The sequence below is a fragment of the Pseudopipra pipra genome, chromosome 15 (assembly GCF_036250125.1).
Source record: "Pseudopipra pipra isolate bDixPip1 chromosome 15, bDixPip1.hap1, whole genome shotgun sequence".
Taxonomy (NCBI): Eukaryota; Metazoa; Chordata; class Aves; order Passeriformes; family Pipridae; genus Pseudopipra; species Pseudopipra pipra.
The window spans coordinates 5,822,925-5,848,976 of NC_087563.1; the positions used below are offsets into that span (position 1 = coordinate 5,822,925).

General features: G+C 37.9%; 1 protein-coding gene across 15 annotated transcripts in view; it reads right to left on the reverse strand.

Moving 5' to 3' along the window:
- Nucleotides 1-26,052, reverse strand: part of TENM2 (teneurin transmembrane protein 2) — a 1,078,265-nt gene that overhangs the window by 721,285 nt on the left and 330,928 nt on the right. For all 15 annotated transcript variants that reach the window (XM_064671589.1, XM_064671588.1, XM_064671590.1 and 12 more), the window contains one exon: nt 22,275-22,349. The gene's annotated coding sequence lies outside the window, so the exon portion shown is untranslated. The remainder of the gene's footprint in view (nt 1-22,274; nt 22,350-26,052) is intronic.

The window sequence follows — 26,052 nt, forward strand, 5'->3', positions numbered from 1 at the left end:
CTCAGACCATCCTCTTCCTCACCAGGTTCTGGAAAGTCTTTGTTCCTCCATCCCTCTAGAATTAGGTAGCTAAGCACAGACAGAAGCTGTTCACCTTCCTCTCCCTTGGGCTATCCCAGTCTTCTCAGCTGTGAAATCCAGAGCTAAGCACGCATTTTTAAGGATGACAGTTTCTGCCTATTCCAATCATCATTTATAAACAGGGATCTGGCCTAAAAGTCAACTGCCTGGGCTGGAACAAACAGGAGTCTTTGCAGGAATGGTTCCACTTGATGAGAGCTAACAAGCACATGTAACAGGACTCTTAAGTAAACCCCCTAAATTATGCAGGAAAAATAATACTATTGCCCACAATAATACATGGAAATCCTTGTTGATCACATAAACATAAAAGAAAGAATGAAAACTCTGAAAAGTTAATGATGAATAAGCACGAATATTACTGAGGAACACTTTTTTACCAGAGGCCACATTCCTGGGCATAAAATGTGGTAAGGCAGGGTACCACTCTCAAATTAGTATGATTTTGGGTCCCCAGCAGTGATCAAAGTTTTCTGAAATCTTCTGACTAAGTAGTTTGCAAAGCCTGTCTATACTAGTGTATATTCAAATTTGTTACTAATGCCAGGCAAGAACCTGATGTAAAGAAACATCCCACCAACTTTTTTGGGCTACTCTTTCACATCATGGTTTTCTGAGTTTTATAATTCCCATTTCCCACCTTCATGAGCACACAGCCCAGTCCTCAGCTTTGCTGGGCTCTGGATCAGAAATCAGGGAAGGCAGAGGGAACTGGGAGACTCAAAACCAGTCCAGGCCACACCAGCACATCTGGTGTGCAATGACTGACAGCTGCAAGGGACCACTCTGGCACTGGGGATTGATGAATGGTGCAGTACCTCCACCACTCTTCTTCTTCTTGAAGAGTGTTTTCTGCTCTAGGGCTTGCAGAGGTTTATAACACAAAAACCCCTTCGATTGCTCAACATCCAAAGGGCTGGTTTTTGTGTCACTGAGGCAGCACACTGTACCCAGCAGTGAAAAACTGGACTTTATGTGTGTTTTTATAATGCACACATATGCAAAAGATAACCTCTCTTTAGTCAGTGTCATCACTTGAGCAGTTTAGGTCATGATAGCTGTTCAAGTATTTAAAAAGTCAAATGTGTTAATTTGCGTTTTTGTAAACTTCAGTCCACCTGATAAGTCTTATTTAGTGGGAAGAGCTGCCTCCTTTCTACTAAGCAAAATAACAGCTATAGAAAGAGATTCAAATATCAAAGTCTTCATTTGCTAAAAATTCAACCTTAAAGACTCTACTTCTGCACAATGTCTTTGAAATTACTACCAAACTTTACCTGAAAAAGGACAAAGATTTAGCATCAACTTCTACCTTCTTAATTGCATTTAAAGGATGCAGGCAGCCTTTGCTTTTCATGAAAACTCTCAAACACAGACTTGGGATAGATACTCCTAAAGCTTCTCCGAGTGTTCAGAACAACACCATCTGCTGAAGTGGAGAGAAGAGTCAGTTACTCTTCTGAAGTCGCTATTACAGCACCTGACAAACAACCCAGACAGAAAAGAACAGCAATAGTTCTTTCTCACTTTTGTTTTGCTATAAAGCACAAGAAGTGAAAACACTCTTCAGTCTTTACTGGCTTTGTGGTTCATTTTAGAAAAAGGTAGAAGCGAGGCCTGTTTGGGTAGATAAAACATTCATCCTTTCACCTCCAGGACAGATGTTTTGTCTAACACGAGTTCCTAAACAAACAGAATTTGGAGTTCTGCTTTGTGATAGCAGCTCATATCAAAAACCCAATCGGCACACAGGATTCAGAGCAGTCAGCAGGCTCTGGCAGAGAGACTCAGACCCAAGCTATGACAGGCTGTGAATCATCTCTGAGCCTGGGAAGGGTGTCAAGCGGGAGAGGAGGGCACAGGTTAATAGCAAGGCAGTGTAATGACAGCACACAGCTTTGACCAGATGCACAGGATCTGGTTAGAGGAATAAAAAGTCAGAACTCTCCATTTGCACCATCACTCTGACCTTCACTGTCCCACTCGCTCTAGGAATGGAAGAAGTAAATGACAAAAAAAGGAAATTAAAATGTTAAAACAATTACAGTCCCATATATGACCTTTGGAAATTTAGATTTGAACTGCTGAGTGAGGTTACGTGCGTGAAGGCCTGACAGTTGTAAAGATAAACATTTATATATATCAAAATTGCAATATACTCGTGGAAAGCTTTCCAATGAAATCTTAACCACAAGCAGCCTCTGTACATTTTGATCTGTCAGCAACAGGAAATCCAGAATTTTGATCAGAGCTTAGCTTTTTTGAAGACATTTGCTCTGAAACATTCTCTATTCCATAAGCTATATGCCTTGTTTGTCAATGAGTCAGCTCCTGTTAATAAGTCATGCAAAATGATGCAGATTGAAGTTATGCAAAGAAAATTATCTTTCTTGAAACTACTTTGTTAGTTGATTTGCCTACTTAACATGTTGTGACAGCTTCAAGATCTTGAAACTGTCTAGAGATATACACAAACCATTAAAAACTCCAAGAAAAGCTGCATTTGAAATAATAGCAAGTGTCAAAATATCTTGGAAAGCGGAGGGCAATAAAATATTAATAACAAAACAGCTGTTTAACAGCACTACCAAACACTTACAGCATGTTGGTGTTATTTATACAAGAGAGGGTATGTCATATTTGGAAAATGATGTCCTATGGTTCTCCTGGATGCTTTAAGCACATATTGAAAAAAAAAGCTATATAACTATATTTAAATTTAACCAGTGTAGTAGCAGAAATGACAACTTACTTAGCTATAAAGATTTCTTTGTACACTGACTCTTGACAACCTTCAAGAAACTAAGAACAAATAATGTCTTATTCTGATGTTAACATCTTTGTTACCTGTCAGTGATTTTTGTTTGTTTGTTGGTTCATTTTTAAACACCAAACCCATAACAGCAGACAGGAAACCCCCGTTACCCAGACAGGTGGAATGAGCTTAAGTGGATATCTGTGACCTCCAGCTCAAAAAGACAAAAAGAAAATGTGAATATCTCAATTACTCTGCAGGATTAGGGATCATCAGAATAAATGGATATGTTTTTTATTGTATTTAATTCTGCAGATATTATAAATATGTAAAATCCTTTAAAAAAAAACTAGATAGAGACAGATTTAAGCACTTCAGTGTGAGCTGTAGTTGTTACAGGACATACAGGCCTTGCCTTTATGAAAAGGGTTACCTCATCCTGTTTCTTATAGTTTGACTTTCTGGACTTTTTTTTTTTTTTAAGAAAGAGAAAAACCTTTACCCTTTTTATTTTTTTCCTGAGTGCCATTTTCTTAATGAGAAATTGATGAATGATGACATCTGGCAAGAGAAAAAAAGCATATGGTCTAACTAGCTGTTTTTACAGAGGTTAAAATCAGCTTTGCAATTTTCTCTGGTTGCCATTATGATTGACAGATCATCAAATAAATCACTCTTCTCCCCCTCTGTGCTGGTCCTCTGTACCATCAAAGACACCAGGGGGTAAATTTGCACTGTACTATATGAGGAATTAGACACGCAAGATCCATTAACATAAATGGGATTTTTGCACCTAATTCCCTGCACATCATGCTGAAAAATGTAGCCGTAGGATATAATAGTCATGTTTTCTTCTTTATTCTATTTATAATTTTTAATTATGAATTTCTAGCATAATTGGGTTCTTCTAAAGAAAATTAAATGCTTAGTATGTTACCTAAAATATTGTTTAAGACCCCTTGGGCTTGATGTGGAAGATGACAGGAGTTCGTACACAGGCGGTTCAACAACTCAAAGAAACTAAGGTGAAAAAGGATTGTTGATCACACATTGTGCTCCCTTCACAGCCATAATCCAAACCTTACCTTAGCCCAACCCATCTTATCCTCATCTCTTTAAAAAAGTAACCAAAATGGACTCAGTATTTTAAAATTTTAAGGAAGTAAAGGGTGTTTAAAACTAACTAGAGTAACTGTGGATCAATGGAAAGGGACAGAAAGGTGCTGGATTTGAGACTCCAGGATTCATAATCCCTCAAACTGCTAGATAAAAGCAGGGTTTCTGAATGACTTAAATGCTGTCTGCTTCCATTCCTTTGCCTTCATTGGAAATTCTGAAATTTATCCAATTCTAATCTGCAGCATTTTGAGGTCTTTCATTTTGATTAATGTGCAAATAATAAATTTGGGTTGATCTATTTTGTTCTTTTTTTTTTTTTTTTCCAGGAGCTTAATGGCTATACTGAAAAAAAGTGTAATTTCACTGCATTGACATAGAAAGGAGATATGAAAAGTTGATGCTCAGGTCATGATTATAGAACCTTTCTATAAGCAGATAACATCCTTCTTCACTTTTCAATCCTCAACTGGCAAAGGCACAGGAGCTGTTGAGACTCAGGTTGTTGATACCCGAATGTTTGTCTCTGTAAAATCTGGGTGATATTGCCCAAAGATACAAAAATAAGTGGTCCTTTGTACTGAGGGGCTGAAAAAGAGAAGATAATGGACAAAACTTCATGAACAAACAAAACTAACAGGAAGAAAGTGCCAGGTGGGAATATGGGGCAGGTTCAAAGGAAAAAATTGCCATGAACAGCAACACAGGGTTGAGAAGGCTGGGTTTGCTACCACCCAGCTGAACATCTGAATGACTGAGATCATGTGGACAAACTGCCAGGTCAGACAAGGAATTTGTTGCATTTATTAGGGACTGAAGAGAAGCCAAAGCAAAGAATGCTGTATCAGTAAAGTTGATATAAATGCAGATGAAGCGAGTCAGGCAGACCTTTTGTTGAGGGAGGTGCTGTGAGATTTTGACATAATAGGCAAAAGGAGAAGCCCCAAACAGCTGCTAGCTCACAAATCTGGACAAGAGCTGTCTTTTTGAAAGGGGTAAGGAAGAAGGGGGAAGAGTTCTGAGAGATTAAATGCATCATTTGTTTTGGCTAAGATCATTATTGCAGAAAAATGTCAGTGAAAATGCCAGAGACAGGAAAACACAAGGTGAAAGAGGAAATGTCTGAATGGGAGTGTTAATTCTACAATTTATCCAATACATTTAAATTAGAAAGACACAACATAAAACTATAAGATACTACTTGGATCTTAATTCCAGCATTTTCTACCACCTTTTCTTCTATACTATCAGATTTCAAATTTAAAAAAAAAAAGTAAAGTCTAGACAAAGCATGTTTATATAAGAAGGGTATGAATAAAAAGCTTGTTTCTATCTTGGTCCTTTTCTGACAAAGCCTGACAAACAGTGCCTCTGTTCTTTACAAGTCTGTTTTATATAACAAGCTTGTTTTGAACAAGTATTTTCGTAAGAAACATCTCTGTCTGTAATGATTTCTATAAAATGTTCTGCTTTCTGGTTAATCCAACAGCTTTACATGTCACCTCAGCAAACAGAGAATGGAAACCTGCACCCCTTTGCTTCTTGTATGACAAGTTTTCATACAAGAATATATTTTCGTGTCGCATAATGGGGCTTTTTATTCCTTTGCTTAAGATTTTTCTTTCTTTTTACTTTCCTGAAGCACTGATTGAGAAAAGTCAAAGGTCTAGTTCACGTTTGCAACATCTTCTATATATGGCCCTCTTATATCTGGCATAACCAATTAGCCAAACAATGCTAACACCACCTTCAGTTCTGCTCAAGTGTACATGCTTTTTTCAATCACTCCTGAAATTATTGAGTGGGAGCTTTTTTGGATGACTGCTGAAATGGATGTGGTCACATTCGTCATCGGTGCTCTCAGTTTCATTAGTCTGCATTTTCCTGTGATGAACAGAACTTCAAGTGACAGCTACATTTTTAATGTTTTCAGAAACCTGGAGTTTTCATTTACCTAACAGCTTATGGAACTCCAACTGAAGCTGAATTCCCTGTGAATATGCTTTCTGTTTACTACTGCTAGATTACAATGAAGTTAATTAATAGCACAGCACTAAGGCAACTCCAACACCGTGTGTCAAACACGGGGTACAACACACTGAGTCAAACAGATCCACTTTTATTTCTATTGAAGGCATGATGAAATGCCTAACAAGTCACCAGAGATGGTGCCAAGAGATTAAATCTTCTCACTAATAGCATAGAAAAATCAATGTTACCTTCGAGAGATTGCTGATAAAAGATTATAGAAATATTTTGTCTTTTATAGGTAACAACTATGCCTGTTGCCCTTATCTTTTAAGTTTTAAGTTGTGAATCTTTATTAGGAGATTCACAATACTCTTGGTGACATACTTACTTAATTTTTTTGGGGTCTTTATGGATTCAAGTTAAAGAGTTTGTGTCCATTCCCTAGCACTCTGAAAAGTTTGATCTCCAACAAGGGCACAAGATACAGGAAGGGTGATTGCTAGTTTAATTTAAATATATATATTTTACTACCTATATATATATGTGTGTGTTGACTTCACTATAGATTTCACTTACTTTCTTCTGAACAAAACTAGGTAGGTGGCCCAGATAGTCAACATCAAATGTACTTTTTTCCCTTTTAAAACATGAAAGGAAAACTGTGCAGCTACTTTTGTGTGGAAATGCACTGTATGAAAAGAGAATATATCATGCACCTCATCTTATACATGTCTAAGAAACTCATTGTCTGCCTGTAAAGCTTTAAAAATGTGGCCTTCAGCATCTTCTTGATGTAATAACAAAGCTTGCAGTGTTATTGCAGCGTGGTTGAGTAGGTGAACAATACATCCCTTAAGATGTCAAATGAAACTGTGATTTCCCAACGTTTCTCAAGCACTGTTGTTCTTTAAACCTGACTCCAGCTCCCTTATCTACCTTGCCTTTGTTTAAGCAGCTTATAATTGATCAGACTTATCAGCACTGTGGCATCTTGAGTTTATTATTTCAGGAGCTCTGCTGAAAGAGTGTCTTCCCCTGTCCAAAACTGAGAAGACTTTATATCTGCTGCTTGTGGCAGCACTGACCACTTCAGCAGCTCTCTCACAGCACAGATTAACATCTAATTTGTTCTCCCACTATCACCTCAAGGTCTCTCAATGCTATTCCTTCACAGTCATTTCCTCTCAGTTGTATGAGTTTTCATTTTCTCCTGATGAACTTTCCTATGTTCATTATGAAATTTTACTGAGATAATCTTTTACATACAAAGCAGCAAATAATCTTTTTTTTTTTTTAAATTCCTGAACAATGATGCTGATAAGGAAGACCCTAAAAATCATCACATGAACTTCTCTGTAATAACACTTCTTTATCAGGGGAGGCTAATTTTTGCCAAGCTGCCTAAGTAATTTCATACTTTTTTTTTTTTTATAATTATACTGGTAAAACACCTTAAAAACAATTTTCTTCAAATGAATTTCAGCCAATGCAGTAATTGCAGCCAGTTGGGAGGTGCAAGTAGAATTTGTTGTTGTTTTTCATTACAGTGACATGAGAGATACTGTTCATCATTGTTCAACAGAATTTTATCTCCAGATTTAGCTTTACACTCTAGAATCTTCCTACCTTAAAGTAAACTAAGCCTTAAACTAATCTATTGAGAAAGTATTAAAAAAAATTAAACGAATTGTCAAGATGATTACTGCTGATTTTATGATACCACGTACCTGTTTCTTTCTAATACTAAGAAGATACATGTATCTGATGCACATTTGAACCTAAGGATTCAAAACCACCAGAGAAATGAAGCTAACTACATCTCAGTATGGCAAAGTTACTCAAATATGAGGTTATTTTGGAAAATATTTGTAATCTGACTTTTATGGGGTGGATCCTTATTCAGATAAACAATATCTTGTTTTACCTCATAATTAGTGTATTATTTTATATATATTTATATATACACATACACAAAGACTGTCAGTTGACAAGATATCTAGTGTATGCTTAGTATCTTAATCAAGCATCATATTTATACGATATTTATTTATAATCAGTTAATTGCTAATGAACATTAATTCACCTATTTCCTACAAATTATTTACTGCCTAATGAATGAAGGAATCTTCCAACATCCCAAGGGCAATGATCACTCAGTCCCTCATATCCTTGCTTTGATAGTCTATAATCTGAAACTGCAAAGCTTGCATGGGAAGGGACCGTTTTATGGCAGTAAGTTCTTCAAAAAATGGCACCATCTATGAAGTACCATTTGTAAAATTTAATTATTATTACTGTTTTCAGGAAAACTGTGGAAGAAACTACCATGTAGTTAAAATTATTGGAGGAAAGCAGCTTCTCTTCCCATGGTTTGTTGCTATACTCCACAACAGAATACACAAAACCCAGTGTCATATGTAGTCCTGTGCATAAAATTAAGCAGCTTAAAATGAGCAGACTTCTTTTGAATAGTTATCAAGGGTGCTGAAATCCAAATAATCATTAAAAAAACCCAACAAAAATCCAAAGCCAAACACCAAACACTGGTAACTGACTTTAAATTGATTTCTAAAGGTGATGTATTTAAATTAAGTATCCTAATTAGTTATAGATTATTTCTTTCTAGACCAATAAACAGAAGAAATACGGCTAAATTGTTTTAAATATTCAGGTTTTGCATAAATGTGTTTCATAAATCACAAGAAGAGTGTTGAGTTTTAGACTTTATTGTAAACTTAATTGCTCTTCGTTTCGTTTAGGATTACATTTGTATTTCTGAACTGAATACAAAAAATAAATAGGTACTAAAATAAGTATTCTTGTGCTAAAAATCAGAAAACTATCATGAGGTGTTGACCTAAATGAGAGGTAAGTTTAGAAAGGATGTAAAAATTTACTCAAGAGACATATCTGCCTATTTATGTTGTTGATTTCGTAAAACACACAAAATCCGCAACCTAGTGCAGGACAGAACCTGCTTCCCACTATGTATAATTTATGTATATATATAAATACCAAAAGGGGTTTTTTTCATGGTTATGAGAGCAAACTTGGAACTGTGAACACCTGTTGTGTCAAACAATTAAAAGGAAATAAACCAATACTATTCAAATCATAGCTTCATACCTGCTATGGTTCACACAGGTTTGTTTCCTGTTTGAATACACAGGATTATCTGTGCTAAGGCAGTATCTGATTTTGTCTTACCAAACCCTGTACTAAAAACAGAGGAAAGAAGGAAAGATTCTGACCTATAAACATGGAGAATGTTACCCTCAATGTTTTAGTAGTCCCTGACCTTTCAGACTTGGTTAAGGAACGGACAAAATGTCCAGCAACATTTAAAGGAAGCTGAGAACTCCAGACAAGGCAGCTGGCAAGGATAAATCCAACATCAATGATAAAGACAAAGGCCAGGGGGCAAATATATGAAAATTAGTTTGTATAAGTGAGGACAGTAACACTGTCACATCTGTCAGTTCTTTAGAGCCTCTGAATAATAATTTCCCTTGGATCAGGACCCAAATGAACCTTATAATATAAAAATGTAATTCCCCTTTGGGTAAAAACCTCTTTAAACACAATGATAGCCTAAAGATTACTGGAACAGGAATAAACACCACCACTTGGGCACACAGAGGACCCAGACTGCAGACAGCTCATAGGGCTGATGGATTCCTTGTTTCCAGAATGCCCTCAAAACCAGGTGGGCCATGCAGGACACACAGGTAGAAAGAGCTTCAGTAAACAAAGGATTAAAAGAGTTAGAAAGTCAAAGTATTTCCATTCTGAGTTTCGATATATACAGACGAGTTTAATGTTCTTTGCTGTGGCAGAAGCTTTTAGCCCATGACTAGCTGAGGTGTGTATCTCCCTTCTCTGCAGCAGACCACAAGCACAGGAGAAGGGAAAGGTGTGTAATCTTCATCTGTACTCTAAAGATAAAAAAAGTAGAAGCCTTCAAAGCTTAAAGCATTGCTGTCCTGCAGCTAATGCAGAATCCATGGCAGCAAAATACCTATTAGAGCTTCCAGGGACACATGAGCCCAGCTGAGGAAGAGACCACCACGAGCTGGGAAAGAGAAACAACTTTTGAAGTGGGACTTCCTCCTATGAAAACAATCCAGAACCCCCTGATCCTCTGTAACATCGTGGGGGGCTTCAAGAAAGGAAAGATTAGTACCAAGCTTTAAATACGTGTCCTTTAGAAAAGTGTGCACAGGTTCACTGTGGGGATAAAACTGGCTACTGGCCAAAATGGAAATATAGCAAATAAGAACATGAATTTCAATAATTTTTTACTGACTTTCTTAGCAAGATAAAAGCTCTACATCTGATACATTTGCCCTTCTACGTTTGTTTTTGCGTTTCCCATATCTGATGGCAGAAACACACACATGTGATTCACCACTTTGCAGCAAAACAATCCATATTCATATCTGAAAGTGCACTATGTAATCCCATCTTCAGATAGGATAATTGTAATGTGAAGTGAAAAATACTGAATAAAGCACTTATGCTGATAACTGTTTCTGTGTAAATAAAAGCCTACAGGCACCACAATGCTAAGGGTAACATTGAAACTAAAAAAAGAATGGCAACTGTACAGAGTGTTCTCCTTGCCCTGGTGACATCAAACAGGACTGGACAATGTGCAACACACCTTAATATTATTTCCTAAAGAAAAAAAATCCAGCTGATAATCCAGTATTCCAGTGTAAATGTGTAGTATTCAGCCAGGATTAATTATGGCCATGGTGGATGGTAACATACACACAATGACTTCGTTATTAAACTCTAACTTGAAAGTCATAACACTTCCCATGCAGTAGCAGCGCAATTCACAAATCAGGGGAAAGCATTTGACATTCGTTTGTTAAATAACCTGCTTCTGAAATGCAACAATGGGTCACGAGAAGTCAATTACTGTTTACACATCTACCCAGCTGTCTGACAGCTGTAGCCAGAGGTAGAGCACAAGTCTGTGTAAGGGAAAAAGGCTGCTGAGGGTGGAAAACTAACCTGATAATTGCCACAGCCATCTCCCTTCACAGCTTTGCCCTGTGCCATCCTCCTTCCTGGTCTCCCAGTCTCTTCCTCAGTGCAAAGGACTTTGAGCAGCTTGGCAGTGTCATCAGTGCACTGAGGAAAAGAGTGTGTTGCTGAGCTCACCCTCCCCTGATGTAGAGCCACAGAGGCTTAGAAGAGTTTTGAATTTGCTGTAACTACTACATGCTGCCCTCAGCTTGGGTTGTAATAAGCTTTCCCCCTGGAGAAGGGCAAATCCTCAAGCCTGGGACAGAAAAGTGGGAAGGGAAGAGAGAAGGACATTGCTCCATTTTCATCCTAGCATTGTAGTGTGTTTTGAGGAGAGCACTGTAAAGTTAAAGAGAAATTGAAAGTTAAAAGGAGAAAATTAAGAGGGAAAGAAGAAGACAAACTGTAGATCTAAGTGAGAAGCAAAAGGAAAAAACTCCAGGGAATGAAATACTTGAAGCAGCAAAGAAACAACATGATAAGAAAGTTACTCTTCAGTTACTGTTTTATATGGTTCTGTTTACCCAAAGCACAGAGATGAAACATAAAATGATTAACAGCCAATGGAGTAAAGAATATTTATAGCCATCTATCAATGCGGGAAGTAAATTCAAGTTCATTTAAAAAGAAACATCAAACTTGCTGGCATTTAAAAAGTCAAGGTTAGATTATTTTAAATTAAATTTTAAAAGCAGGTGAAACTTATAATTTGTTGTACAGCTGCTGACATTTTTGGTTTTCCCCAGACTCCCAGAGAGGCTAGAAGGCTTTATCTCAAAGAAGAGAGGGAGGACGGGAATCAAATTCCTCCAGAAAAGATGAATATGTAAAAACATTCAACCTGTGATATCTCATGGTTCTGATCACAATCATAGCCTTTAAATCAGCCCAGCTCATTGTCAGGGAGAAGCAGATATGGAATGGGAAGACAAATCACACAGCCATGAGTACATTCCTAGATGAACAACCAACCCTTTGTTAATATTAAACACCAGGATGAGGCCACCCTACAGTTGATTTCTATCACCAGTTACTCTGTGTAGTCCTTCATATCAACACAAAGTTCATTTTAAATACTTGAAGAGTGTTTCTTCCTTGGCAGTGTTTTATACACCCTTTGCACTGATGCATGATTCAACAAGTCATATAGGGGAAAGGACAAGAAAGTCACTGGTCTCTGCCCACAATGAGGTCTGGTGGTTTTAAATAACATTTTAATTTGAATCATAATAAGGTTAAGAGCGGGATTCTGAAAAGTTTATGATAAGCAACTCCATAGGCCATTGCAGCCGTGATCATTTAATCTTAAGGTCAGGGAGATTTTGTTCTAATGACTCAAATTTCATTTTGCTTTAGCACCTGTATGTGTCTTTAAGGCAAAGCATGGCTCTAAAACAGGCCTCTGACACCTGGAGTGAGGCTCTAAATGGTTACCTCAAGAGAACAGCAGAAAACACATACATAAGCCTCAAGTGTTACCTTTGAAACATATAAAAAAACCCATATGACAAATAATCAAAGACAGGATAAAAATAAGTACACATGGGCAAGTTTGTCACCCAATGTCAAAGTTGCCTGTTCTTCTTCTGCACCAAGTCAGAGCCATAACTGCAGTAAAGGCTTTATTCTCATGTTGACACTTTCTTTCCTTTACTTACCCAACAGAACAACTAAATGCCTCAGAAAAATCTTCTTAAATAGAGACCCCTGGTCTTAGATTTTTGGAATCAGTCTTTGAAATAATACCCACGGAATGCAACTGCATCAAACACCACCAAAAGTTTCATATAAACTACTGATTAAAACATGAACCTTACACAGCTATTACACCCACAACAAAGTAGTTTTTTGTTTGGATGTTCTTCCACTGATGGAGGCATCCTAAAGAGACCACCACGAGCTGGGAAAGAGAAACAACTTTTGAGGTGAGACTTCTTCCTATAAAAACAATCCAGAACCCCCTGATCCTCTGCTTAGGGCAAACTGTTCAGGCACCAACTCCATTTCCAATGCTGGCAATTCCCTGTTAATCACTCTAAGTGCATCCCTGACTTGTTTCCCAGTGAAAGTGCCACTTGTCAAACAGCTCCCAGTGCTGCTGTTCCCAAGCTGCAGATGTAAATCACGATATAACCACAGCAATGTGACAGCAGCACAACGTCCGAGCTCCTCTGAGGAGATGAGATGACAGAGAGCAGAACAGACCTGCTGGAATTGATAATTCCTGACACCAAGCAGAGGTTGCCAATTTTAGCCAATAATTTTTTCAGTTTTACATCAAACATGCAACACTGATCTATAAATGTAATGGATGAGGAGAACCCACCTCACTTCTCAGAGCTGTGGGTCACACAACAAAAGCTGTCAAAGGAGAGACAAAGAGGGCATTTGGAGATGACATTGGTGATTTCATCTGAGTCCACTGTGCCCTTTAGCACAGAAAAGATGCATTGCTATTATACTAGGGAGTAGGAAAGAACACAAAGATAGCTCTTATTTCTCTTCAGCTATTCTTCATTAAGGAATAATGAATTTTTTTTAACTGTAAACATGCCGACTTAGATACTTTCTCAAACCTGCATGACATGAACCCTTAAAAATTTTGTAAGAACAAAGATTCCTACCTGAACCAGGTCCACTGCAAAACAGGAAAAGGAGAGAGATATGTGGAAGAGAACATAAAACTGGTACAATAATTTTGTCAGGACTACACAGCAAAATTGAAAAAAACCCACCAAAACTATTAACGTTCATTTTCACTCTGTAAAATGACCTCCTGTTACCACTTAAACAGCTTGTTAATACTTATTATGCCAACGATTTGATCCAAACCTATTGTTGCAAATCAAAACCCACTGTAATAGAAAGTTGCTTCTGAGGCCTGGGGGCACAGCTGCTTCTGAAACCCTGCTAAAGTCCAGTGACCCCTTCGGGTTCCAACTTGGCCTTCACAGAGGTTGTACAGCTGGGGAAAAGGAGGAGTGGGAGATGATGACCTTTTAGTCCCCATTTTGAACCAGATCTAAGCTGCAGAGATCAGTAGAAGGATTTCTGATATTTTACATTCTCCAGCTGTGTTTCAAAGCCTGTTGACTTTCTCTGCTTTTAAAGACAATTTGCATATGGGCAAAATTCAAAATACAAACAAGAATGCTAAAAACACGCTTAATGACTTTTTCCCCAACTACCCACAGTGTTTCATTACTAATTAAAAGTTAGTCCAATTCTAGTGGAAGGTGTCCTGCCCATGGCAGAGGGGTTGGAACTAAATGATCTTTGAGGTCTTTTGTGACCCAAACCATTCTAAGATTTTATGATTCTAATTCACCATTTCAGCTTCATTAAAAAAAAAAAAAAGCAAGTATATGCTTTTAAAATAGATTAAGTTTTCCAGCTAGTGTCCATCCAGAAACTTGACACCTACATGTATAGAAAACATGGTCATGAAACCATACTCTAAGTTCATCTTATTTCCTTCAGTCCTCAAACGTGAGGTCATCAGCAGAAGCAGGCTTAACATAGATGCTTAAAATGCATCTGCCTTGGATTGTGGATTACTAAAATCTCCACCCCATCTTAATTTTCCACCGCTGAGGAGAGGGTCAGAAAAGCTAAAAAGGCTTGAGAAGTCATCTGAGGTACCAAAGGCAAGCCTAAAATAGTGTTCACTGGGGTTTTAGTTGTGTGTCATCCTCACCTCCACCTCCCTCACTAGCAAAGGTATTTGCTGTAAGTGCTCAGCCAGTCTGTGACTCATTTTATTATCATGTGTACAGAGCACAGATTTTGGTACCTGCACTATGTTGGGGCTCAGTAACATTTTGTGTGCAGATTCTGTACTGGTCACACACAGAGAAGAGGGAAGGAAATTGGGCAGCATGTCTGGTTTTCTTCTCTGCTGCTTAAGCTGATCACCAACAAGCAGATCACCGACACAACACCAGAGATTCCAGTGCAAATGTTACTGCCTGGAGACTCAGACATTCACACTGTAATCACCTGTCCCAGACCAGTTAAAAGTCAAACAGTTGGACTACTTCTCCCAGCTGCTGGTACTGTTAAGATCATGAGCTGAAATACTGGGCTAAGCACTAGAATCAGGAATAGATATCGCTCCCTGAAGTCTCCTGGGGAGGAACGGCTGCCTTCAGAACGTTTCCTTCCACAGAAAGCATGAGTAATTCAGCAGGGAGGAAAAACAAAGAACAGACGGCAACCTCAGACTCTCTAAACGGGGGCACTGTGTTGTCATTAATGACTAACACCAGAAAGTGTCTAGAAAAGCTGCAACAATAAGCATAAGGGAAACTGAAGCAATAACATCACACTTTCACAGTTATAAAATCTCTCTGACATGCTTGGCAAGGAAGTTGAGTGCGAAGGGGACTAGGATATGCAGGATGTAGTAGCAGCAGAAAAAGAATGAAAAAAAGCCTCTGCATTTGTTGATTAATCACAAGCGTGTCCTTGAGTTCCCTTCAAACTTTTGACCATGACAAAAAAAAAAAAAAAAAAAGAGAAATATCCAATGAAAGTGAATTACATCATCTTTTGAAAGCAAAACCTCAGTAAGGTGCCATCAAATGTGACAAATCTAAGGCAATACACCGTGTACTGGCCTACGTGACTGGATGAGATTAGGGTCTGCCAAAGTCAGGAGATATCCAGTAGCATTTTGAGACAGATGGAACTTATGAGGAAAACCTCAGCATCCTTCACAATACTTCACATCCTTCACAACCTTCATCCATGAGGTTTTTCCAGCTGTTCAGTTCTTGTAACTGGGAATATAGACTAAAAAAATGGAAAAAACTTCCATTTGAGGAAGCTGGAGATCTTAACTAAAAAAAAATGGGATCTCAAACCCAACACTTCTATGCTTAAAATGTAACAATTTTGGTAACAATGGATAAAACCTGACTTTTTCCGTGACCACTGTGCCACTTTTGTATGGTGTGGCAATTATTTTCCACTTTGGGATTCTGATTCTTCATCTAAAATAAAAGCCATTCCCCACATAAAATCATATTTTGTAAAGATTGTGCTTAGAGCCCACGAGGTCTCCTTTTTTTTTTTGCAATTGCACAATTTTCCATGAAGAAAACAGATATTTTGGTTAACTGATGACTGCATTGAAAGGAACACCAGGACAGACACTCATGGCACATTAATAGGGTGCAGCAGGCAGGGTTACTCCTTCTTCCTGCTTGCTTTGGTTCTGACAAGGAATTGGGTAAAAAATGTGAAGAAATTAAGTGGATTTTTTTTCCTATTTCTTTTTTGTTTCTTTTCTATACTGCAGTTTGCTTGGAAAAACGTTTCCAAAGGTATGCCCTAAAATTTCTCTGAGCTATCAGGGAGTAATTTCCTCAGCCTAATCTCCTCCACAAGATTGTAAAAACTGTAGGATAAAAGGAGAACTGTGGCGATTTACCTACTAATTAGTTGCTCTTATTAAGAAGAGCGAGATAATTGATTTTAGGATGCACTACCCCTTATTAAGACCTAATTTAACTGTATATCAAAGACTAATTAAATGGCATTACTCCATCTCACTGATGAGTTTTGATGCTTGGTGAATAGATTTGGGTGAAAGATGAACACAAGGTAATAGATTTCTAATTCACACAGATAACTATAAACTAAGAAGCTGAGCAAAGGGAATTTTGGATTATCTAAAACTAACACATTTCTTGGTATTCCTTTACAGTGATAGTCTGAAGTGAAAAAAAAAAAAAAATTGAACACCTGCTGAGAATTACAGGGAAAGGGAAAGACAATGAAAAGGATCTCTGTGTAAACTCTTTATTTAAACATTTAGGTAATTTTCTTACAGCAAGGAATTAAATTTGTGAAAAGGATATATACTTTCATGGTAGATTTATCTGCTTATTCTGCAGAGCTGTGTAGCTACAACAAGGGACAACAAATAATAGATACTATTTATTTGTGCCATTTGTCAAAAGCATTTAAAGAAAACAGACAGCCTCTCTCTCCACCTTAAGAATTATTTGAATTTCTGATTATTCAGATACCTTGTGGCATTCCAAGTTTATTTAGTGCTGAAAATGAATGCAGAGACAGAATTACATGCCTCCAGTTCTTCCAAATAGTCTGCAAGTTAAAATAAACATGAAATAAGGAAAGATTAAGTTGCTTTTGAAGAAAGGAATGGCAGGGACTGAGGTTACTAATAAATTCTGAGGGTTTTGATCCTTCACTTTTCATTTAAATGAAATCATCTGTCCTAAAATAATTCCTTTAGCAATCCAGTGGCTGGTTTAATAAAAAACATCTTACAGTAAATTTGAGTGTGTAAAGTAAATAAGTGCAAAGCTTTAATCCCATCAATCTACCCTCTAAATAAAATGTTTTGTCCTCTAGACAGAATTGCTCTGACAATACAAACTCATCGTTCTATTTAATCTGTCAGGTCGTGGCCCCAGAGATTATGATGAGCTGTCTCTCAAAGCCCCACTGTGCTGCAATACAACATCTCTTGGATAAATCACAAGCTCCTCACCCAAAAAACAGGGACTTGGCTACAGCTCTAGGGTGTATTTCCTTGTTTCTAATAGTTTCTTTCACTGACGGGAATATAATTGCACACGGGAGCATCAGTCATATGTCACTCTTTTGTTCATTTTTGGCCAAGGTGTAACCATACAGCAGCAATCTACAGCTTTTAGACATCTAAAATAAACTGTAATGATTGAAGGGGATTAATCTGAAGCTAGAATTTTGCAGGTAGAAATTCATTCTGTGTTAGCTGAAGGATATCTACACATTAATTATTCTTTTACTAATTCAAATAGAAATAGTAGTACTGCAAGGGGAAGAAATATTTGTTTCCTCATTTGCACAAATAATGTTTATAAATAGATGAGTGAGCAAACTATTTGTGTAAACACTCCCTAAAGAACACAGGGTATGACCAACCTTGCAGCCAAGTTATACATAGGAGATTTTGGATCTCAAATATTACATTAAGGGTATATTGTTTTCCCTTCCCATTTAACACACATGTCCTTTCAAAGTACACAAAAGCTGCTGGCTGGATTTAGAAATAAATAAGTCCCAGCCTCTCTTTACACCTGCAGATGCACAGACTGTATGCAAAAATTGTTACACTGAAGTTGCTGTGCAAGTAAGCATCATTTTTTTTCCTGCTTTTGCCTATCACTGTCTCACTATCACAGATAACTGCTAGAACAGTAGGTGAAGAATGGGTACCTTCAGTAATTTCGAGTCAAAATGCACATGTGGAGCTACTAATCCAACTTAACAAGCAAAACCATGTCGCTCCGAGACCTTTCCTCAAAAATCTACTTTGAACTTAAAGTATAAAAATAAAATATGCCACAGTCCTCTGGCACTTCTACACAACTGCCTGTCTCCTTATTTTCTTTATTTGCATTTTGCTCTTTCAAGATTTCTGCTGGCATTTTCTGATTAACACCTTTGGAGATTACAGTACCACCACAGTGCTTTCATATTCTACTTCAGGTCTCTTCTCTTTATACTTAAAACAGAGACCAGTATTAAGGGAATGCAACCTTTGATTATAAAGTTCCCACACTACTGACATGAAAAATACCTCACTATTGCACAAGAAATCTAGAGGGAGAAAAGTAAACAGTTTGGAGACTCCACATTAATGTGAGAACAGTGTCTCTTAATGGACTATCTGCTATTATAATCACTGCAGGCTTTGGTGCAGGAGTCACGGGGAGATTCTATTCCTCAATAACTTCTTTTTCAGATACCCCTTGGCAAAACTGCAAAAAAATAATATCAGTTCTCAATATGCAGCTACCTGGGCAGCCCCTCTTTCTGTTTTGTTAAAGACATTGGCACAAGGATGGATTTGGAATTAAATACTGGAGAGAAGAACAACTATTTCATCTAATTTCCCTACGCTGATGGAAAGGTTAATCATAAAGTTGAAATATCAAGTTGGATATTTTTTGTTGTTTACTCACTGATCAACAGGAACACCAGGCAGCTGAATAAAAAACCCAACTTGCCCCCCACGCCCTTCAATTAACATTTACAAAAAGGAAAATCTGAGAGTGCTCAGCAGCCAAATCTCAGCAATTATTAAAGAGCATAACACAAATAATCTATCAAATCATATACTGCTAAAGAAAGAACTAATGCTGGAACATGTTAAATGGCAAAACAAGTTCCATTCAAACAAGTATTGTGGAATGCCAGCAACAATGTATTGTAATAAGTTACTATAATTAGTAATACAAGCCCCAAAATAACTGCATCCTCCCAATTTTCCTATAATCTGGATATGATAAAATCTCTTTTTTTTCCCTCCAGTGTAACTAAAATGGTAATTCAAAGCTGATTTAGGATCAAAGACAGCCTCAAGGTTATAAATAGTTGTAGCTGGCTGTGAAGTATTCTCATCAAAATTTCTTGGAAGTGGATGCCCTGCTACAAGGGTAGTACACTTGAAGGAACCAAACTACAATAAGGTATTTTCTGAAAGAGTTATAGACAGGGAAAAAAACTTTGAGGAAGAAAAGAAAAAAAAATGCTTTGCCACAGGATCTAAGTGCTGTAAGCTGAAAATTATTATAAAATGGGACATTTAATGTATCTGAAAAAAAAAATCCACACCAGAACACCAATCCCAAAATCACTAATGAGCAAATATTGATTGCCATTGAGAAGTCCAAAATACTTGAGTAATTCTTTATTCTTTCTATCCAGTGTTTTCACAGGACACAAGCAATTACAGCAGCTTTGTTTTTTCTTCATGATTGGCAAAAATCCTTGTTTATAATTCCTCTAGGTACCTACTTCAATATTTGCATTTATATTTAAATTATTTTCTTCTAGTTTTCAATAGTTTCAAAACCAATCTACTTTAAGTTTTTAAAGTAGTTCCACAAATATGCCATTTTGGAAGTGTTCTTTTATGCATTATATGAGGCAGCAAAGCAAGACAGAAGCAGTGGAAACTTCTAGAGACAAAAGAAACTGCCAATCTTTTCCTGACCTCCAAGGTGGTTTGCGGACCTAAAGAGCCTAAATAATTCTGGAATTGAAACTAAGTTCCAAACTGAACTGATCCCATTTAGGGATACTAAAGATACAGACTAAGAATTCCCAGGCAGAAGAAAGGTATGAAATAACAATTCTGCATAAACCATGAGCTCTTCAATTACCTGAATCTCAACAATCCCCCCCCAGAGAATGTGGCTTTGCATTGCTGAAATTTATGTTAAATTTTCCTTAAGTGTAATTTCCATCTCATGAGAAGCTGTACTAACACACCCTGTCAATGTGCAGTATGCAAAAAAATCCCTGTGGATCACTACAGTATATTCGAATCCAGTTGTTTGGGGCATATCTTCTGGATTGCATCTACTTCTTTTTAATACATTTATTATTAAAAAACCCTAGTAGTATAGCTATTTATTCCCAGTTGTTGTCCTCTTGAGCAATCAGACCAATTCATTTAGGGATCTAAAGGAACAAGCATAATGAATACAATTTAAGGGATGGCCTATGCTACAAACATCACATTTCAAGTTGTTTTTCTCCCCTTGTTATCAGTGCTGAATAATTAAGGCATGCACAAAACCTGAGTCCATAGCTGAAAAGTGCACTTGAATATTTGAGACCTGCTTAGAGACTGATGACCTTTCAGGTGAGAAAGTGAGAGATCAGATCCAACAACTTGCTCACAGGTTATGATGCATTAGCATTACAAATTCCAGAGCCTTTGGGATCACGGGGCTGGCACTCGTTGGGATACGATGATGGGGCAACATACAAGGACAAAATTAAAAAGTCAGGTGACAGGATTATGATTTTAATCAGTGTAACTATGTTTCTCTATGTATTTTGCCTTGGTTAATTTTCTCCAATTTGCCAACTGCTTTTCCAGTAGAATCAGTTTAAATATTTCAGCCTTCCAACACAACATTTTGCCTGGTTGTGCCATGTGCAGGCTGCAGATTTTTCCTCTGGCAGTTCTACATAACCTGCATGTGTGAGCAATCCTGTGATCACCTGTAACTATCACACTTGTCTCCCCAAAACCAAACAGTGAAATCATGGAAGTAGCATCCTTGGGTGTTACTATGTCGAACCTCAAAACTCAGAAATACGTCTCTCAGTGCATCTCTGCCTTGCAAGTGGAAAGGGAGGCTACAGACACACACAACTCCTCATGTCACCAGTTTATACCTGCCATGATCTTCAGCTGACAAGATCCTTTTTTGCTGTGAAAAAGAACCATATTGTAAACCACATCACTAAACACCTAGGGAAATAAATAAATTAGAAGCGCTAGTGTAGCCACAGGAAGAGAGAAAACTCCTCCTCAGTCATACCTTACAACAGCAGACTACAAACCAGTGAGACATGGTCAGGAATTTACCACCGCAGCGATACAGTAACAGCAATCAGTGCAAGTACTTGAAAAGACTCCTGATTACATCCTATGTCTCTAATTTTCAACAAGGGGCCAAAGCACTGAGAATAACATATACATTTTTATTTTCCCAAATAATAAGACTTCCTGGTAAAGGAAGCCCAAGCTGGGAGCAGACAGCTGCGAGTGTCAGTAGGAATCTCAAAACCCCAGGACTACAGCCTGGGCTGTAATACAGCAGATATTGTTTATTCTGCAAAGCACGGCTCAGGAGGCAGATCAATAGATTAGAAGGAACCTTACAGTCATCACAATGTCCTCTCTTCTCAAAAAACAATCTCCCCCAGTGCTTTAGGCAAGTTTTGTTTTCATTGTAGTAACGAAAGTTCCAGGTGTATATATACAAGTATGCATACAGAAATGTGCATTTATATATAGAGAGACAGACACAGTCTTAAGGCTTTGGACATCATAACATTCCACCAAAGAACCCCAAAGCAACCATTACACTGGAAACCTTTTTGAAATTCACACAGTCAATGAGTGTATATACAAACCACAGCCAAACTAGACGGAAATTGTTTCAGAAATAAAGTACACAAGCACCTGAAAACGAACACCAAATATATTTTTAACAGAGAAGTAAACTAAATACTCGAGAAGATGTGGCAAAAAAAGTAAGAACAGCTAAAGGCTCTAGTCAAATTGACTTCTCACAGAGGACAGAGAAAAACTCATGAAAAATAACCAGAACAAAGAAAATGATGGATATTTAACCAGCAAAATTAGCAGAGACTGCTGCTGATGCTGAGAGAAATAATGCAGACTATAGAATTCACAAGGTCTTTGGATGAGCAAGAAACATTTTTCAGAAACTTTGTTTACAATACACCTGGTGTCATTTGTAACCATTACCTTAGAGGAGACTTTCAGCAGGGGATAAACTCTGAAAACACTTCCCAGAGAGGTGTTTGGACTTCTCTGTTGAATCTGAAAAACAGAAAATCACTAGGTAAAGCCATCAGCTTATGACACAGAGGTAGTACTGGCAAAAGTGACAGAAAATATCCGTATAAGAAATCTGCCCACTGAACAGAGAATGTGTCAAGGAGAGAGGTGGATTAGTGGCTTTATCTCAGAAGTGACAGATTTCTGCATTTCAGAAGTGCCATGCTGGAGTGGGTGATGGAGGGACTTACATGATCAAGAAGAACCTGTGGTTCACCAATAGCCAAGGGTTTTGATTTGATCTAAACTCTTTTGTAAAATCCTGAGATTAACCCCATACAGCCACTTTTCCCCTTTGAATTTCAGCAAGATGTATTTCAGGGAGGTTGCACAACATTGGAAATATATATATATATATATATATATATATATATATATATGTATATCCAAATAACATAACCTGAGGACAGGTTGGAAAAAAGTATAACATGAAGGTTTTGAACCTTCCTCCTACACCTCCCCACCCACTCAAGGCATAAAAAGCACTTTCAGGTGGCAATAAACTTTGTGGGATATGCAGCTGAAAGGTGGCATATTCTATTCATTTATCATTTATAGACAGACCATCAGGAAGTCATTACACTGTGAAGATTGGATCTCTGTGCAATCGTGGTGTAATTGAGCTCTGCTGTACACAAATATTGTAGATAATAACACATAAAAAGGTTTGCAGTATTGGACTTGTTCTTTTCCTGCATTACGGTGTTAGGTTCAATCCAGACAGAAGAAATAAAGAAAGTTTTCCCAAAACTTAAACAGATTTTGATGGATTAGAACCTATTTTGTTTACTTTTGTTTAGTGTTAAAATTAGACAGCTTTGAAGCCTGGCTCTGATTCCAGCTCATTTGTGGCTATGACCTGAACCCCTCCTCTATCTGACAGGAGAGTGGACTACTACCAGGAAATAAGAAAGCAGAAGGGAAGGTGGAAAAGCAGTCAGCCTGGTTTAATGGACATGTCTCAATTCACAGGTCAGAAGTGCCCACACTGCTTTTAAGTCAGCACCACTGCCCTGACGACACTTTTAAGCTGCTTCTTGCAACATCAGGATCACCGTGGATGACAGACTTGCTGCAGGCTAAATTCAAGGAATATGCAGAGATCCTGTAATGGTTACAGATACTTCAATATCTCATGTCTGTTTTGGCAGGGGATAATATTAGCACTATTGAGATAAGGCTACAGTAGTGCAGTTTGAAAATATCTGTATCCTGCCTGCTGGGCTGTGATAAACAGTCGTGTGTTTCACACATTAGGTGGGAGCATTAACAGTCCCCGTGCAGGCACTGGGAAGCAGAAGGGAGACACAAACAAGTCTGTGGTGTGCTGGAAGTAGGAGCAATCCTGCCCAGGTGAACCTGTACTGCTCAACTCCTATCTCACTTCAGGATCTTATAAGCTCAACTCAACTGTTACTGGGCTTAGGTTCTGATTAGAAAATATGATAAAGATTTGATGAGAAGAGGCAGAAAGCAAAAATTCAGCGCAGGAGAGTGGAGCCAAGTGAGGGCCACATAGATCCATTTACTCTGTGATAGAAAAGGGACGGATAGAAATACTCCCTAAAACATGAATACCACATTTTCATTCTACCTACAGCATCAACATTACACAACCCACTTTGAAGAGTTTTCGTTCCTAATACACACCAAAGAATTCTCCTCTCCTACAAGAGGCACTTTTGTTTCAGTGACTTTTTGAAGAGAGGAGAATACTCAGCAATTGCTTAAGGTTTTAAAAAAAAAGAGGTAGAAAAAAAGTCTGCATTCAGAATGGTTTTGCTATGCCCACAACTAAACACCTTTACAAAACTCCACCATGCTCTATGCTCCACCCTTTCTTTCTCCTTACAATTGTTCACTCTGTCCCTGTGATTAAATACTACCCTCAAACTTTCCAAGCATTCTTCTCTGCCTTTTGGAAGGACAGCTTTTTATTTATGAGTGTCTTTGCCAATCTGAGTGCTCAGGTCAGATAACATCAAAGTTCTGAGCCATTAGGATTTGTTTCAGACACAGAAGGAACAACAGTGAAATTTCTAAAATTAATTAAAGTTCTGGAAATCTTACTCCCCAGTAATTTGGGGCCAAAGAGTTGCAGCCCAGGCTACTTCGGAATTATTTTTTAAGAACAGTTATAACAGGTTCTCATGGGTTTGTAGTCATGGAGAATTGTTCCCATCACTTCAGTTGAGTGGAACTGCTTAAGAATTATTGGAAGAAAATAGAAAGAACATTTCCTTCACAATGCTCTCTCTACAAACAATAAGGGTAACTACCTGAAAGCAATTTCCTTTCCTACACTATGTCTTAATATTAACATAATCATAAACACTTAAGACAGCATTCCCCTCACATCTCCATTATTAATCTCTTAAAGCTGAGTTATGAAAAACATAAAACATTAATGCATCATGTCCTAATAATTGTTGTCTTATTAGAGCATTTGCCCCATATGCCTTGTTAGATGGTTTGTGCTCATAAGGAAGATAAGTTTCCATTTACAAGAAGATATTAAAAAAAACCCCCAGCAACCAAACCAAAACAATACACCCTGTCAATATTACTTCCATCAACAGCATTTTCATATATTAATAAAAAATTAATGAAGCAGACAAAATGTAGTAATCTGGTTAAATATTAATTTTATACTTCCTAATTTTTTTGAGAGCCTGTCTGCTGAACTTTGAGCAGTACTTACTGACAGCACCTGAGCCCCCACCCTGCCTCCTCAGAGCAGCTCTCTGTACTCACACAAGAGCAGAGTGATCCCACTGACCCTGGTGAGAACCACCTACAGCCCCAGCCATGGCACTCAACAGCTGCCAACCAGAGAGCAATAAAGCTGTGGCACCAACAACTCCAACATCTGCTCTGCACACACTGCTAAATAGCTGTTCTCATGGCAAACGGTCCTGCAAATGGAAAGTACTCCCTCAGAATCAAAGAAATGCAGCCAAGTCCTCATCAGCCCCTGAGAGGGTTAAAAACCTCCCTAAAGGAGGTGGGAGAGTCCTCTATCACACCTGAAACTTCTGTCCTCTGGACTTCCAGCATGTGGTTTATTTCATTACAGTAATATGGTACATTTGCATGTTTTTAGGTTCAAATGTATGATATTTAGTTGGATAAACACACCAGTACATTCAGGTCAGAGGAATGAGGGTTATTTTTCAGTTTCTGCTTCCTGCCTAAACATCACAATTGCTTGCTCTTTAATTTTGAAGTTGGCAGTCAGCAGACAGTGATCCTACAAGAGAGATTGATCTCTCAACAAACTTGGACCAGTCAGGAAAACACTGCTGAAGGAGGGTTTAAAAAGATAATAGCCTTTCTGACTACAAACAAATTTCCCATCAAAGCAACTCCTAACAGGATTTCATTAGCAGAAGCTGAGTCCTCAGCCACAGTGAGGCTACCAATGCCTATAAGTGCATTCCTCAGGAGAGGAATAGTGTGATGGCTGGAGCAGAGAACCTGCATGCACAGGTCTGTGCATTCTAATTCCATCTCTGTCACCGGCTCGGTGATCAGGAGCGAGTCACAAAGTGTTTGCTTCAATTCCTTCATCTGTATAATGGCAATGATATCTAATTCAGAGGGATGCTGTGAGGATTAATTAGTTAATGTTGGTAAGTGCTTTGAAGATGAAAAGAGCTACAGAAGAGATAATCAGTTTTACAGT